This window comes from Notolabrus celidotus, chromosome 24 (assembly GCF_009762535.1).
Source record: "Notolabrus celidotus isolate fNotCel1 chromosome 24, fNotCel1.pri, whole genome shotgun sequence".
In the NCBI taxonomy this organism is placed as follows: Eukaryota; Metazoa; Chordata; class Actinopteri; order Labriformes; family Labridae; genus Notolabrus; species Notolabrus celidotus.
Genome location: NC_048295.1, coordinates 6,637,270 through 6,648,971, shown reverse-complemented (window position 1 = coordinate 6,648,971; position 11,702 = coordinate 6,637,270).

The following is an 11,702-nucleotide window of genomic DNA, read 5'->3' as shown; positions in this document are numbered from 1 at the left end:
GAACACTAAATTTCCCTACGGGGTCCAGAATGCACCACAGACACATTTTTCTATCTTGTTCAGAGTGTGAGGCACCCTTCTGTTTTCAAGGCCTCGTCTCTCAGCCTTCAGGCTACTTTCCCACCGCGCAATTTTTTTTTTTTTTTACAAAAATGGGAAAACAGCAGTGGTTCTCGCTCCTGTGCGATAGAGTTATTGGACTCTCGGTGTTGCTGGCGGCGGTTTTCTTTTTACAGTGAGACAGCTCCACCCTGCAGGCTGTGTGATGGGAGTCCCGTCTGTTGTGTGGGAGCTCTGCCTCCAGGACACAACACTGCCAGAAGAAAAGGGACGGGGGGATTTTTTGCACACTTTACTGTAGCTCTGCTGCCATCTCTGTACCATATGCATTTGACCTCATTCAAATTCTGTCTGAAGATGATGGAGATTTACCTGCATGGGGTTGCAAGAACTAACTATATTCCTGTGATTTTACACTTCCTATAGCTAATCTGTTATCCCTCCATCCTCTGTGTCTACACAAATCCAGCCTGCAGAGATCACAAGGGCAATAGCAAAAGAGACACTGAGCAAAACCACATTAACTGAGGTGTTTACACACGTTGCCCCTATGCCCTTCTCCTGTTTTCATTCAGGCTGACTGCCTTTGTGTGCGTGTGTGTGTGTGCTGCACTGTGCTACAGCCTGCAGTGTTGCCAGTCTCACTTCTGTGCAGCCACACATTCGGGCCAAAGTGAGATGGCGCAGATTGACGTCATGCAGAAACAGCTTCAAGGTAAAAACGCCAGATTCATGTTAAAGTTAAAATCCATCTGTAATGCATTTTAGTAAGTCTATAGTATATGAACATACTGCTAAGTTGAGAAACTGGGTCTGTGTGTTAACAGAACTGGTGGACAAGTGTGTGCCTAAATACTGTACACGCTTCCCAGAATAGAAATGAGGGTACCACCTGTTTCTGGTCACATGGCACCGTCAACATCCTGGACATGTTGGAAATTTCCATCATGGCATGTGAGCGCTAACTACTCCTGAGCATCAGCTGTGTTTCCGGGATGATCTTGAGGTATCCTTGACTCAAACGTCAATAAGCTCAAATGGTGGATCTGTCCTTTGGGAACCCTTTTACCACGTATGTAGCTCACTGCCTGTCACAGTCAATAAAAAAATACAGGGATGTCCTTGCAAAGTAAGGTATTTCTTGCTGCTAGGTGAAAGGGTTACTGTATGTTTTTGATGGAAGTCAATGAAATCTGTGGCCTAGTCGAAATATAATATAACACTGTCGTTATGTCAAATTCAATGACTTCCACAACTGTATACATATAATGGAAGTCAATGGGTGCATATAGAATTTATTGGTTTAGACCTCAAGTAATTCTTATAAAATAATGATCAACAAATGCAATCCCTCAATCATACATTGTATTTCACAAAAATAGGGGAAAGTACTGTATGAGATAAAACTGGATGACTTTCCCTTAATGCTTTATTGCCCAACTAGGTCAGCACACATGTACCTTGCAGGATTTTTAAAGCAGTTCAGCGTTGTTGAACGTGTTGGCATGCTCAATTTTTGGAAAAGAACAAGGGCTCCTGACGTTAAATCAGAAACATCTTTAGATTTATAAATAATGTGAATTAATCACACTGAAAATACCTCGGAGCAGCAATAGTGTACTTTCCACTGATGTACTCCCATCTGTGTGTGTTTTGTTGGGCAAGCATCCCTCGCTATTTGAAATATCCAGCACAGTTAGGTCTGGGTTACGCACTAGTGCACATAACTCTTCCTGTGTGAAAGCCTCCTGGAGCAACGAGTGACAGGGATTTACTGTATCACTGCGATGACTTCCCGAAATGTTAAGCAATGGCAGGTAATTGTTTGAAAATGTATGATTAAAAAAATCTGTTTCTCATTTCCCAAACAGGTCACAATGTGATTAATAGTGAGTAATAGATAGGAGAATTTCACCCAGGTCTAAGTAAAGCGGTTTGGTTTTAGCCAGTGGGCTAGCAGCGCTGGAGGTGTGTGACGAGTCTAGGTCACTGGGTCGTTCTTCCTCTGCACTGACAGCATGCTACCCCAGAGTTATCTCTGTCGACGTGCATTCAATCAGCGGAGCACTGACATTTACTGTTGGGGCAAATGCAGCGCACACTCGCTGGCTTCAGTTTGAAAGGGATTTCCTCGACGGTTAGTCACCGTGACTGGGAAATTAAGGGCAGCTTCAAAACAGTTGAGGGGGAAAAAAACGATGGTACATCTCTTTTGTTCCTTATTAAAAACAACTGAAAGCACCATGGGATGTATTCTTGTGTATTTTTGCAGGTTATTTGTGCTATCAATCAGATCTATTTATATAAATGTTAAATAGTTAAATTCAGCAATAATAATTAAAAAAATTAACATTATTTTTGCACAATTCTACCACACTATCACCGTCTCATGAGCATGGCTTTCATGATAAAAGGTTAAAATCATCCTCAGTAAGGAGAATTTAAACTGTAAAATAAAATACAACCCCATTTAAAAAATAAATACAAATTGGGATGCTAAAATATTGATAAAAACTTGAAATGTTAAATAAAAAACGAATTTGATGGTTTAAAAATCATTTAAACCTATACTTAACTAAAATTAGCGCAAAGACAACATATCAAATATCAAATTTTGATTGTTTTGTGACAAATACATGCTCTTATTAAAATTTGAATCCAGTCACCCAGAACACAACACTGAAAATGTGTGTAAGGAACACCTCCCATGTAATTACATTAATATTCAACAGGTAAGTGACATGACTGGGTTTAGGTTGAGCATTCCAGAAAGCTCTTAGACGTCTGCTTTAAAACCAGACATGACTCTGTAGTGGAAGTGGCTGCATGGGACCAAAATCACTCCCAAGAACCACTGTCTTTGTGGTTTGTCACTGCATCCACAATTGTATGTTAAAACTGTACCATGGAATGACTAAGAAGAGTTCAAATCAGCTTATATAAAAAATTCAGAGACATATAGAGACAGTGAGTACTAGTATTAAAGTCTTGGAGGGGGCACTTGTGTCAACACTAGGCACACTCCATATATACCTTTAAACATAATGGATATACTGAACACATCATTGTCATGGCCGGATTCTTCTCCAGCGAACAAGTAACCCTCTGAGGCTTTACACAGAAGACATACTTTCTCCCTGGCATGACAGCTTGCTGGTATAGCATACTGACAGGTTCTTTCAGAAAGTGCTGCAAGTGTCACAGGCTATGAAGCTTGGGTATGACTCACAGGGACATTCCCTGACAAACCGGGACATCTGGTCACCATATGTTGATGGGGTCAAATCTATATTTCCAGGGCTGTCTTCAGATGAGTTATGTTAGCGGTTCAAATGTGAGGGAACTGAGTGAAATGGATGTTTAAAGTGAAGACTTGGCTTTAAATGTATAACATATAAATATAGACTCCCAAAATGAATTTGGGTGACGTCTCTGTACTGCTATTTTATCTACGAGGTCATACGTAACACCCTTGAATCCACCAGGGAAGATTTCCAAAAACTCCTCTTCCCCTCCCTATTTCTAGAAACACTCTTGGTTCTTTTGGCGCAGGACTTCTTGGAGCATCAGAGAGGCACTAAAAACCTGAAATTAGCCTCAGAATCTGTCTTCATTCTGATGATTCATCCTTGAACGTACGCACCTTGTTGTCCCTGATGTCACTGATGTGCTGTTTTTGTGGTGAATTAAGAGATAAGCCTTTAATCTCTGTTGCCGGTAAAGGGTCAATCTTTCGAAACTCTTCAAGGGAGGACACGGTTTTACCAAATACAGCATGAGTCACCTGCTATCACTTGATGCTACAAGAGCTGAAACAAAGCTCCACAGCCAAACCGTCCAGTGCATGAAAGAGTGGTAACTGACTGGAACCCCCTAATGAATCTTAATAAGCTTCGGTTCCTCGTCCTCCCCCCTTTGGCTTACTAACACATGACATTTTCCTCTAATAAACCATTAGCTTAATATCCTCTACTGTAGGGCAGCGAGGGCACGGCGCACACACTGTGATGAGACCACACACACGCACACAGGGGCGTGCTCAGACAGAGGAGAGAGCCAATGATGCGTTGGACAGAGTACAGTAAGTCTGCCGAGTGTCTCCCGTCAGTCATTAGGTCCGTTCAGGCATGGATACACACACTGATGTAATGAGGCACAGTGAATGTGTTCGGCCCGTGTGTGTTTAATAGATTGAGAGATGAATCATTCCAAGGTTGACCTGATTCTTCAGGGAAGTTTGTGAGTGTTTGTGTGTGTCCACGCTCCCCCCCCCCGTGTGCATGTTTGGAGGTTAATGGCGCGTGAAATGATGTCTTCATTAGCATGTCCCTAAGATGAAGCACATGATGGGGCAATAATCATATCTGTCAGTTACATGGTAGAAATACAGGATATCTACGAGTGCAATCAGTGAATGACAGTGAAGGAATCATTGTTTTTAATTACGCTCCAGATCAGATTCCAACGTGAGAAACTGCTGCCAAAAAAGAGGCCAATCAAGTGATCTGATTGGACGAGAGGAGCTCCAAGAGTGCTGATAACGAGATGCATAACTTGTCCGCTTGTTAATGACTTCTCTTCTTAGTTGAAATGAACTCTGACCAGTTAAACGCACTCCTGACTGTATCATTCACTCATGCACCCTGGGATCCAAACCAAGCGCCTGCTGTAATTCCCTGCTATCCTCGGAAATGTGCGGCCTGATGTGCGAGGATGTGGTTTCCGACCGTGCGCAGACCCACCACAGTCACCCCGATGAGTCAAATCACATCACACGGCGCTCCACATCTGACGCAGTGTGTGTTTGCGAGATTGATGTGTGAGGTGGAGATGAGGGTGACAGCCAGGAAACAGCCCCCCCAGTGACATCCAGCTCTTTATCACAGTAATGACAAATGAGGAGCTCCGTATGTGTTGTGATGAGTTTAATGTCGGGGCTGATTTGCCCCTCAGATCTCAAACACACAAAAGGCAAAGGAGAGATAGTCACACCCCTACTGTCACCAGTGCCGGTCTGATCAGAGATGTGAAATATTAATCACAACTGACTGATGCTAATGTTGATATGACCGCAGGATTTAATGGCTTTCAGGTAACATAGTGAGCCCCTGAGTAGCTTCTTGCAAGAAAGATTGGCGGCCATATTTGTAGGGGCACATTCTGTTTCTTCTTTATGAATTAAGATGATTGGTGTAGAGGAAAAGGACTCTTGGATCATGAAGGTAAACTCAATCTGTGACTGCATTGTTGAAATAATACTTGTATTTTGCTCGATTGGCCCTGTTTTGGAGGTGAGTGTCACTTTAATAAAAAGATCTATATAATATCCTTCTTACTCTTTAAATAAGGCCTCTTTATCTACTCTGAGAACCCATCAGAAATGTCTGCACTGACCAAAAATAGCAAAACAACCAGGCCATCCCTCTGTCCCATATATGTGCTAACTCTCCAACAGACCTATATGGAAGTGCCAGACATGGCTGCTGGGAGATTGCAGAGCGTCTGCCGGGCAGTAATGTGTTAAAGCACACTGTGTGTTGTTAACTGTTAAATGTCTGACAAGTCTCTTCACTTCTTTCCACCGACAGACTTTAAATATGTAAATGTTGACTCAAGCACCGTGGTGATGTCAACGTGTTGCTTTGTGTTTTTAATGTTGTTGCCCTGCTTTGCAGACATTCCAAAATGTCAGAGGAGAGAAACAACAGAGGTGGAGAGTGAAATTAATGATGGCTGAATTCCATTTGGCTGTTTCAGTGTCAGGCTGACTGTAGGCTGTGTAGATCATGGATGTAGTTTGAGTGATGTCAACAATTGTGGTCGACATATTGGAAGTTCTGACTCTGACCAAATATTGGCTAATCAGGAATTTCCACAGAGGTGGGGTTGGGCCTTTTGCTGCCTTGCACACTGCTGCAAAACACAAGCCTGTCTGTCATATTGGCCACGCCCCCAAATTTTCAAAAAGTACTATATTGTCAATAAAGATTAACCAATTATAAATAAGTGACTCTTTGTTCATGTCTGGGTTAATTTTTCTTATTTTCATTTTATTTGTATTTTTTTTTATCATTGTTGTTTTATTTAATTTATAATAATAGTAATATTGATGATGATTATTATTATTATTATTTTTAATCTTGATTAATCTAGTAGCAGCTAATGTAGGACCATTTGTAGGCAATACTAGTGTAATGTTAGAAAGGAAAATGTAAAAATGAAGTGTTAAAAAGCTGATTAAAAGCTGTGCACCATCACAATGAAAAAGCATGTTGTCTTGTTTGCAAATCAGGTCATTGTGTGTTCTTTTTGGGACGTGCCAAAAATTAGATCTAACATTGTGTGCATATATAATGAGTCTAGTCGATCCTAGAAGTGCTTTATCATGGTCTTATGCTAAAACAGAATGGCAATGTGTGTTACAAACACTATACTCTATATACCATATGTATCCTGTATACTCCATGTGTGTGTTTTCTTAACCGCTTGCACCTTCAATATAAATAAAACCACAGGGAGAGGTGTCAGGGAGAATTATAGAATCTGGATCTCTCCGCCACACAAACAAAACTTGGCTAATCTAACATTCCCCTAAAGCATGCTGGGAATTGATTAAAACGTTCCTTATAGAGTAAACGCTGCTGGCAGGAGCTGAGCAGGTGCAGAATACATTGTCATTAAAGCTGGCAGGCAATCAGGAGCTCTAAATTAAGTTTAAAAATTAAACCGTACATATTATATAGACGCTATCAAACTGTCTCACAATTGTTTATTTCACAGCCTTTTCATTTTTCTTTTAAACAATGCACTTTTTAGTCCCCCATTCAGTCTCATTCAGTCTCAAGAGGATGTGTGTGTGAAAAGGTGTGTGTAAAATGTGTGATTTATCACCTAAACAGTGTCTCATATAAATCTCTCCTGACACATAATCTTATTAAAACAATTACCATTCAGTACAAGGCTGCACTACAGTGTGTACTACAGTGCAACCTTGATTTTACGACTTGAATTATACACACCTCCAACACACTTAGACTCAACGCACCCACCCAACTCACAGCAGGGGGCTCAGACCTCGGGCCACTTCAGTAGATCAAAGAACTGTTGGTATGAGGCACCCCACCACCACTTCCACCACCACCACCACCACAATCAGCAGCAGCAGTAGCTCTGAAAAGTAACCCCAAAACATACCACTAGCTTAAAGTACTTTTCCCTGAGAGACCAAGCTATAAGAGGGTTAGCTTAGCATGCCTCCATTTTTTTTTTAATCCAGGATTTAATTTAGTGGAGAATCTTCCACACAGTCCCATATGTGAATGCAGGATTCCCCCTATATTCATCACTCACAGATGCTGAAACAAACCCCCCTCCACTCTTGAGCCCTGCACCCCCCCCTCTTCCCTCACTTTTGGACGGCGTGATGCTTTGGCTTAGCTTCGCAGCATCCTTCGCCACGTCTGGTGCTGATTTCCAGGCCACAGTGTCGAGGCTTGCCAGTAGTTAGGGGGGTGGAGTCTGAGCTGTGGAAGAGCTCCAAAGACAGTATTGAACATCACCACAGTGCTGACAAAGAGGAGAAGACTCTGAGCTGTTAGAGATGTGCAGGGCTCTCATCTGACTGTGTGGCACACCCCATGATCGGTGACAGGGATCCTCTGGAGTGTGCTTTATCACTGTTTCTGAATTCACTGCAGCATTGTAATGATTAGTGGAATAATTGTGCAGTGATAAGGGTGGGGCAAAGAAGAATGGCCTTTAGTCTACAACGCTGACTGTATTCTAAGATGATGATGCATCTCCACTTCCTCCCCATTGTCCAAAACATGAGCACATTGGTGACATCATCCAGAGACTGAGTGGTGAGATGTAGAGATATGGTTTTGAGGTCCCACCCCTCGAAAAAACACAAATGTGACTCAGATAAATCCCTCAGGTTGGTGAAGTCCGCTACATTTGACACAGTTTTAAACACTGCAGAGAGTTGGTGGGCTGAGGGTGTGGCTGAAAGGGGGAAATGTAACTTGTCTATCCCTGTTGTGGGTCTGTCTCCACTTATATAACTCCCATAAAACCAATAATGTTGTGCAGATGTAGACATTTTACCCGTGAGCTAACAATATAGAGGGCACAGTATGCTGAGAATGCCTTTGATCAGGGCTTTATGAAGAGGACGGCTGCTTTGATGATTCTGCTGACATTTCCAGGAGACTTTAAAGACTCGGGTCGGGATAATCAAATCAGCGTGCTTTCTCTCTCTCATCGAGGTTAGGTAGCAAGTATGCGGCCAGCCTCTTAAGGATTCGTTTTTTTATGGTTAGTAGATGAGGAGACATTGTGTCTAAGTGCTTTTTGTATTAATGAAAAGATGTTTCATTTCTGCAGATAGACCACAAGTCCTTCAGCAGACTTCTTGTGTCAATAGGATGCACATTTTCACAAATGGTGGAGAAAGTGTAGAGTGCTTTTAAAAGCAAAAGTACTATTCTATAAGCAAATGCATTCAAAATATTAATTAACTTAGAAGGAAAATATCAAATGTGAGAGAATGCTTCTTTTTCAGGTTCACACTGCTAATGGAAGCCAGAGAGAAGCCTCTGTTGAACTATTTACTGTGAAGCTGAGACCAAGAAGACACAGATAAATGTTATTTTCACAAACTTAATACCTGACTATAACAAGTAGATTGCAACAAAGAAATCCTTTCTATTTGCAGGTTTATACTGCCAATGCAAGACAGAGAGAGGCCTCTGTTAAATCGACTATTTACTGTGAAACTGAGACCCAACCAACACCAAAGAACAGGCGCCTATTCAATGATTGGTTCATTTGCTTTGCTTTTGAGTTGAACGCACAGTTGCTCCTGAAGTTACTAACTAGTCTACTCTACTCCTACAGTAGAATATTTTTCAATGTAATGTAGCTTTGACCCACTGACCTGGTTTGATTGCTCAAATTAACCAGCATGTTGGTTCACATAAATTCTACTTCCTCCGCTGATTCTGGATAAATCTGTGTCCTTTGTCTGAGCATTAACATTTGGCATAAAGACAGAGCTATTTATCTTCACCAGGCGACTGATTTGAGATGCAGACAGCATACAAATGCATTCATCACACACACCTGCATGTGCAAACACACCCGTGCTGCCACATCCTGTTGGCTCAGTAGGCCACTGATGTATTCACAACCTTTTCTCGCACGCTGTCGCCCCTCTCGTCTCCATCTGTCCTTTCTCGTTTTACCATTTTGTCCAGACAAACCACAGAAAAAAAAAAGGCTGATAACACTTGGGTGGAAAGAGCGAGCCTGTGGAATGAATTACACAGGGATTCATTTTATGTAATCTGTTCCCAGTGTAATTATGTAAATCATTCCATTGTCAAGGGAACAGGATTACTGGAGTTAGCTGTGATACGTACTAAAATGGCAAAGGTGTCAATATCATTGCTGTCCTTTACACCGTGTCATTGAACTCACCATGCCAATTACATGAGCTCAATCTTCCCTGTCGCACATTTTGTCATCAACCTGTGGTCCTGTCATGGTCAGTGCAATTTCATTTTTCACTGTTGAGTGTCTGGACACATTTATATACAGTTTAGAGTAAGACAGAGTGCCTCAAATAATCCAGAGACCCACAAATCATACCCTGCCACCTGAGAAATGTGTCTCTCTCTCCGGCCTCTGGTCTTTTGTTAGCTAATGGAGCTGAGAGAATGAGGGCTGAAATTGAGATGCTTTCCCACAAGGCAGTGCTACCAATCATTGGGGTTTTTCGGGGGGACCAGCTGCAGACAACTACTGCCAAAACTGAAACTGTTCAGGCAACAAGCTCTGTCTGAAATGGAATCTTAAACTGCAAGGTGTTGCAAAATCGTTAAAACAACATTATTGAGTACCGGCTGTCATATGCTTACGAAAATGTAAACCAGTGCACCCCAAAAAAGGGTGATTATCTATTTCAACTGCTCTGACTTTGTGTACCTTTTTTTTTAATATTTGGCGTGCAAGCAAGCTACTGTTAGCTAGCTGTTGCTACACGTTGTTTCTGGCATCTTTGACAGAAGCTTGCTGAAATTGGGCGATGATTGCCGGTGGGTTGCCAGATTCGGTTACAACCAAGCCTGGATCGAAAGCAAAGTCATTTTTCCCATCGTCCTATGTTAACAACCCTAGAAGACGGCCAAAATAAAAACTATACACTGGTCCCAGAGGCTCATTGGTTCCACAGTGACTTTGTTAAATGCATGAGATTGTATACTTCCAGCTTTAGCCTCCACTGCTTTCTATCTTTTTAAATATCCAGGAGCAAAAGTTCTGAATTCACGGGGGGCCACATGTGGCAGCCGTGTGTTGAGCGCTGTGGTCTGTGGTGTCGAGGTTTAACAGGCAATCACATTTCTTCTTTACACCCCACTGACTCTGAGCTGTTTAAAGTGATCAGAGGAGAGACTGATAATTACACTGACACTTCCTGAAACGGCTCGTAAGTGTGGATGTGCAGATGGTGGGTTGTAATGTGAAAAAACAGGGCAATGGATAAGAAGTTAAATAAAAAATGAAAGAAAGTAGATTTGTTTTTCAAATATCAAAATGTGAACCACAGAGTTACAGCAGCAAATTGCAGTGAACTCTCAGAGTGCTTTTACACTTCATGTCACATTCTAGTTGCTTTTTCTTTGAGAGTTTTTGCTCCTTATTTGTTCACATCCCTCAACTTGGTGGTTAAAGTATTACTATTCCTTGGTATATATTAGCTGTGGGGATGATTGTGCAATGAGAGGCAGGTTCAGGTGTGTTGAAAGGTGCAAGGTTGTAACAGGCAAAGGTGGGGAAATTCCTTTGAGCTGGTCACACCCTTGAAGACTTTTAAATCATTGTATCTCATTTCTTATATAAAGAAAAGTCCATGTATGGAAATGTACACACATCTCATTATGCTAATCTGAGGATGAATGTCTTCCATATGAGTTCAATTAAACATCATTCATCCTTTTCCACAGCTAACACACACAAACATTTCCTCAGTCTGTTACCCCCAATTTCTTCTCCGAGGCTCCTCCATCACGACTCCCTAACACCCATACAACATTTAGCCGGAGCAGCAGGGGGGTGCAGCTCATATCCCTTCCTGCTTCCCCCCCTCCCAGGCAGGGTGATGATCTGTAAAGAGAATCATTAAGACACAATTTGTGACTGCAACGGGCGCGCACACACATTGCCTGGAGAGAACAATTCATCACCAGCTACCCCATCCTTCACTGTGTTCAAAAAAATGCAGAGGTCTGCTGCATTCGCTGACCGACCTCTGACCACCGAGATGTATGTGCCTGAACATGACCGCACAAGAGTACACGCCTGGAAACAAAACAGATGGTCTGGACTGATATTTGGGTTTCTAGACTTTGGACCCATTGGCACAGACATTACCTTCCAAGTCTTCTACACTGTAAGATCATTTAAGGATCTTAAGATAACTTTTGGAGACAGCAGGAAATGGTGTGGCAGTTTGTTTTTAATGAAACCACCACCTATAACGATTGTTTTGTCCTTTGTGTATTTTGTTTACTTTCAGTCCCTTGTTGTGTTTGTTTTCTATCTCTTTGATGTGTTGCTTTTCCTTGACAAACACACTCTGG